The 5,522-nt window shown below is 42.0% G+C and overlaps 1 long non-coding RNA gene across 1 annotated transcript; it reads right to left on the bottom strand.

Annotated features, from left to right (window-relative positions):
• Positions 1-1,384: 1,384 nt before the first annotated feature.
• On the bottom strand, positions 1,385-5,077 carry LOC137452665 (uncharacterized). Its single transcript, XR_010990136.1, has 7 exons — positions 4,914-5,077; positions 4,691-4,791; positions 4,473-4,594; positions 4,137-4,187; positions 3,859-4,042; positions 2,566-3,776; positions 1,385-1,799 (listed from the first exon to the last, which is right to left on the bottom strand). It is a non-coding gene; the product is annotated as an uncharacterized lncRNA (long non-coding RNA).
• Positions 5,078-5,522: the final 445 nt, after the last annotated feature.

Raw genomic sequence — 5,522 nt, 5'->3', positions numbered from 1 at the left:
ATCTAAATCTAAATAATGAATGCTTTACCCTAATGCACTCATGTGATTCAGTGCAAAAAACATTGTCTGCCATGAACAGCAGCCAAGGTGGAAGGAGGAAACCAAGGATGTGGAATTACTCCGGCTTGTCTATGAGTATGCAGGAACCTGATTAGCTTGTTGAAATGGGGTCTGTCTCACCTCTGTTTTCCTCCTAAGGTATCAGAAAGAAGGTCTTACTATCTGCTGGGTAGTGAGTGAACTCCTTCTTGGCTTTCCAGGGCAAAAGGGAAAAGATCTGGGATATCCAACTTACTGAAGACAAACTTACCTGATTCTGCTCTGCAAGACTGAAGAGTGAGTGAACCTTCGTGACACAGCACCAGACCTGATGCTTGCCTATATGGAAGCTGACCGTATTCTGTGAACACTGGCAAAAGAATAGCCTAGCATTTAGTCCATTGTTTAATCTTCATCCCATCTTACAAATTTCAAAATTAGTACTTTTTAGATTAACATAATGTTAACCTAAACTGATGAGGTTTTTTACCATTAATATTAAAAACAGAATGTGTGGGAGCAGTAAACTTGCTTGACTGCAGTGTTAGTTCTGGACAGTAGAGTGCACTGCTCATACAGCAGAGAGGAAGACATCTCCCAGGCTGCTGCTGGCGTGGGTCTTGGCGTCCTAGCACCCTCTGATTCCTTTTTTACAACACTTGGTCTGTCAGTAGATAACACCTTTAAGACAAAATTTGTTCAGCAATCGTCACAGGCATGACTGCAGCTTTTGGGAAGTGTGCCATGTGTATGCATTAACTTGTGTGTCTAACCAGCCAGCCTGTGAAGATGGAAGCTGTAGGAGCTGTTCAAATCTACTGGAGAAATGTACATATATCAGTTTGCAGCAGTGTCAGTGTGATTGCTTTCTTTCCACTGCTGTGGAATGCAGCCTTGTGCTGGAGGCACCCCTTCAGTTACAGTGTAGGGACCTCCCCAAAGGGGTTACACATGGTCAGATATCTGGTTTGTTCTTGGTTTCTAGAAAATAGTTATTAAAAAAAAGTATTCTGTGGGCACAGAAAATGAAATACCAGGTAAGCTGTCCTTTTAACTAGTGTTGAAGTAGCTGTTAACCTTTCCTGTAACCTTAGCTGTTAACCTAATTAACCTTTCCCAGACAAGGGCAGGTGAGAGGAAAGTGAGGAACTAACAGGTTTCCAGGATGTTCAGGTCATTGTAAAGTAAACAAAAATATGCATTAATGGGAAAAAAAGTATGTCATTGTGTTGCGTGAGGAGGAGGCTCTAAGTAGCAGATTCCTTGGCTCCTTGAAGCAAGTGTTGGTACACCAGATGGTTGATGTTGCACATTAGCAAGAAGACGTTCTGCACTTACATTACTTTGTAAGCATTTTTATTTGACTTTTCAGATTTGCACTTTACGTTCACATGGGAAGACTGGCAGTCACTTTATGAAATATTACAAGAAGCAGATGTAATCAGGGCTGGAATGATTTTAGTGATCTGCAAGGCCGTGTTTCAACAGCTGGAAGGAACAAGAAGTGTCATTTTTCAGCCGTGGGTTATCCTCTGGTAGATTTTTCTTTTGTAGCCACTTGGGAGAGAGGTGACAGGTTACAAAATTTACTAATCTTGTTGGCAATCCCTAGCATTTTCCGCTGGTTTGGTGCCATCCTGACTACCACCATCTGGTCTTTAAACTTTGAGCAAAATACTTCAGGTGGTCACTGCAAGAGGTAGCTCCTCTGTCAAGGTGCACCATTCAGAAAATGACCAGCATTGCAGAGCCTTCAGGTACTGTTGGAGATATGACCACAGTGAAGTGATGAGTGAGGCTGAAACATACAGCAGATGAAAAAAGCCTATGGAATAAACATTCATTTGGGGGATTTGGACCCTTCAGAAGTATTTGGAGTATGTCAGGGATTTGTGTTTTGTGCCTTAGTATTTGCTTCTAAAATTTTGGATCCATTTTCTTCTAGGCTGGGTCATTCTGGTTGAAAACTTGTTGAAATTTATCTGCCTCTAAAACTGCCTGCTACAGCCCAACTTCAACATGCCCTACCCTACTGCTGGCATCTTCTCCAGAGCTATGCCATCTGTGTTTGGCTTGGCAGGTAGCTCTAATTTCTTATGGGCTCAGGCTTACACCAGGAGACTGCAAACCCTGCCTGTTCCCTAGTTCTTGACCCAGAACATACAGTTCACTATGGTCTTAAAGGCGTCACTTGTGCCACAACATGTGGAGGCCACTCTAGGTGAGTATGCAGGGCCTGGTGCTCTTACCCAAATTCAGTTTAGATATGTCATCTTAGATCTGAATCAACAATCCAGACTGGTCCAGCAAGTACATAGCCCTGGAGATGGACTGAACAGGGACCTGGAAAGGCTGAGAATGGTACACAGTCTGCTTGTGTAGTTGTAAAGAATACTTAAGTGCTGATTTATTAAAAAGTAAACTAAAGGCAATGTTACACAGTCCTTGTTAGAGGCACTTCAGATGTTCTTAAAGACATCAGGACAGGGGTGCTCTGTAGTGCCTCTTTTTCTTTTGAACACCTACCCTTCCTCACTCTGCTTGAGCTGGACTGTCCTCTGCAGAGGCTGTCAGGTACTATGTTGGCAGGAGAGCATGCTGCCACCAAAGAGTGCACATACACCTGAGAAGGAAAAAAAAAAGTATCACTTGGTCCATATCAAATCCTACTTTGCAGAGCATTGTTTTGTCTGTTGCCTGCCTTTTACAGAAATTGCAGCTGATTAAACTTAGGCTTGTCTGAGCACTTGCATGTGACACCTTCCAGCTGAACCTGCTTTAAATTTCAGATTTGGTGTCAAAGAAGCCCTCAGGCAGTTTAGTAACTGAGAGGCTGAGACAGAAGAAGTTAAAACCTCACGTGCTTCAGTGAGGCTATGTATCAAAGCTAGACAGAAACTCAATCTAGTGCTAGATGCAGCTGCACACTTAGGAAGCAGCACAAGCCAGAATTGCATCATGTTCATTTCTAGCAAGTTCATGAATTGAACTGCTTATGAAAGGCCAAATCAAAAAATTATGTGGTTACTTCAGCTGCTCAGGCAGGGGTACTGCCATGGCTCCTATCAATACTTGTGCTATAGTCTACTCAGTTGGGTGCATTAGCAGCAAAGCACCCTCAGGTGACTTTCCTGGGGTTTCACTTACGCTTCTTGGACCTGTTTTAGAAGGGCAGACCCTCAAAAGTGTGAGATGAAACCTACATGATTTTGCTTCTCTGTGCATTGGGCTGACATCTGAGGAGATGACTGACTGGGACAGATGTGAGACGAAAGAACTGAACTTCATGTGGACATTATGGCATATAAACTAACTTTTCTGTTCTAGGCATTTTGAGCTGAAGTGCTATTAATCTGATCCTATAAAAAGTCAGGAACACCATATAAAAATCATATTTACATACCAAACTTTTGTTTAGTCCAGCCAGTCCAATCTCAAGTCACTGAAACTGTGTTGCAGAGCAGATTTGAGAAAAGAACTAAATTAAAGCTGTGTCAAATGCTGGCTAGATCATAAGTCTGTGAGGTGTTTAAATCTGCTGTTTTTCAAATGGTCTTAAGAAGTTCAGAGGATAGAGTGCATTTGTGGGTATGAGTCTTTCACTTCATCTTACCTGTTCCAGTTGGTGTGCCAGGGTCCTTACTGCTAGCCTTTTAAAATGGGAAGGGTGTCTCATCCTGGAGCTAACAGCTACCAGACAGGACTCTGCAACATACTCACTGCCTTTAGACTCACACCTATTTGAGAGAACAGATAAAAAGGTCTAGAAGAAATTAGGGCCTTGCTGATGAATGCATTGGTCATTCAGTAACTACTTGCCCATTCAGAGTGATGTTCCATCTTTGGGTGCTGCTGAAATCTAGAGACCCAGTTACCCAGCAGTTTTCCAGGTATAACGCAGTGTCAGGGCTCTCATCTTTCAGCTCCATCTCAATAAACACAGGTTCAAAAGGTCTCTTGAGTATTGCCACATTTGACTCGTAGAATTCCGTGAAGGATTCATCTCAATAAAACACCAGGGGATTTTATTGTTGTTTAATTTTATTTAACTTGAAACGTGCTTGGAAATGTTCTCATTTTCTTAGGAGGAGACTTACCTTTGGACACTCTTGAAACTACATTCATGGCTTGTCTTATCCTTCTGTATACTGCAGAAAAGGAAACGTTAGTGAGGTTTTTCAGTAGGAAGCAGGGCATGTCTTAAGAAGGGAATTGAAAATTGGAAGACTCAGGTAAGAGTCACCATCATTGGAGGTGTTCAGAAGGAGACTTGGATAGGGTGCTGTTTGCATGGATTAGTTGATTAGGTGGGTTGGATGATAGGTTGGATGCAATGATCTTGAAGGTCTCTTCCAACCTGGTCTATTCTATTCTATTCTATTCTATTCTATTCTATTCTATTCTATGTTTAAAAATGGAGGAGAATTACCTACCTGCAATGTTTGATCTTGGTACCATCCTTCCAGAGCCAAAGGGAGATGGCAAGGATGGGTCACTAGCAAAGGGACCTAGCACTAGGGTCTCTTTTGCTCAATAGTAGCATAAGACTGTTAATCTGTAATAGGAGAAAAGGCAATTTTGGTCTTGGCTTGCTCGCTTTCCAGCATCTGTATTAAAGTGAGCTATGTCAGTGAGCCGTTGTTGCTCCTACCTGTAGTCTGGATCTCTTGTAATTGTTGGTGTGCTCTGTCCTGGAAGAGTCTCTTTCTCATACAAGATTTAATTTTCATAAATAATGTGATCACCTTCAAACTGTGCACATGGGAAGTTCATTAAAAATTGAGTCCTCAGGAGCTGGGGCAAGAGAACAAAAGAGAAAATACAGGAGAGACAGAGACTTCGAGTAGATGTATCTCCTCTGGCCATGGGCTTACCCTTACTGAAGTGCCACAGGTAGTGACATGGAACTTGAAGAAGGCATGTCCTTCATTATACTCTCTAGGTTTGCAAGAGCTATCCCTTAGTTTGGTTTTACTCGTATCAATGGCGGGAACTGTCTTCATTTGGGCAGATATCATTATGGTACCATCTGGGTGGCATACTGAGAGTTGGTTATAAAATCAAGGAAAGAATCACAGATCTTTTTATTGATTGATCCATTGCATAACTTAATTATAAATGCAGCAGTATTAAAACTGCAGCTAACGGAGAAGATCTGTAAGGTCTCCATAGTTCTCACTTTCCTTAAGGCAACATCAAACCTTGCTCTAATTTTCTGAAAGGACACTTCCTGTGAAGGAGGTGACAGAAAAGGTCTGATGTTAATGCACGTGATCCATATGTACAAAGTTCTGCTCTTTGAATTCTAACAAGCTACAAGAGTTAAGTCAGTGTAAAGATCCAAGCCTGATGAAATGTGGGGGGCAGACTTTTTCTTGTATGAATTAATTGGTCACTGACAGAGAGAGAAATCACAGAATCTTTGAATGTTAGAAGTTGAAAGGGACCTCCAGAGACCATTGAGTCCAACCCCCCTGCCAAAA

Source organism: Melanerpes formicivorus, unplaced genomic scaffold, assembly GCF_026170545.1.
Source record: "Melanerpes formicivorus ecotype bairdi unplaced genomic scaffold, bMelFor1.0.p_v2 SCAF_57, whole genome shotgun sequence".
NCBI classification, from domain to species: Eukaryota; Metazoa; Chordata; class Aves; order Piciformes; family Picidae; genus Melanerpes; species Melanerpes formicivorus.
The sequence above is the reverse complement of the archived record's forward strand: the minus strand, read 5'-3'. Positions and strand labels throughout refer to the sequence as shown.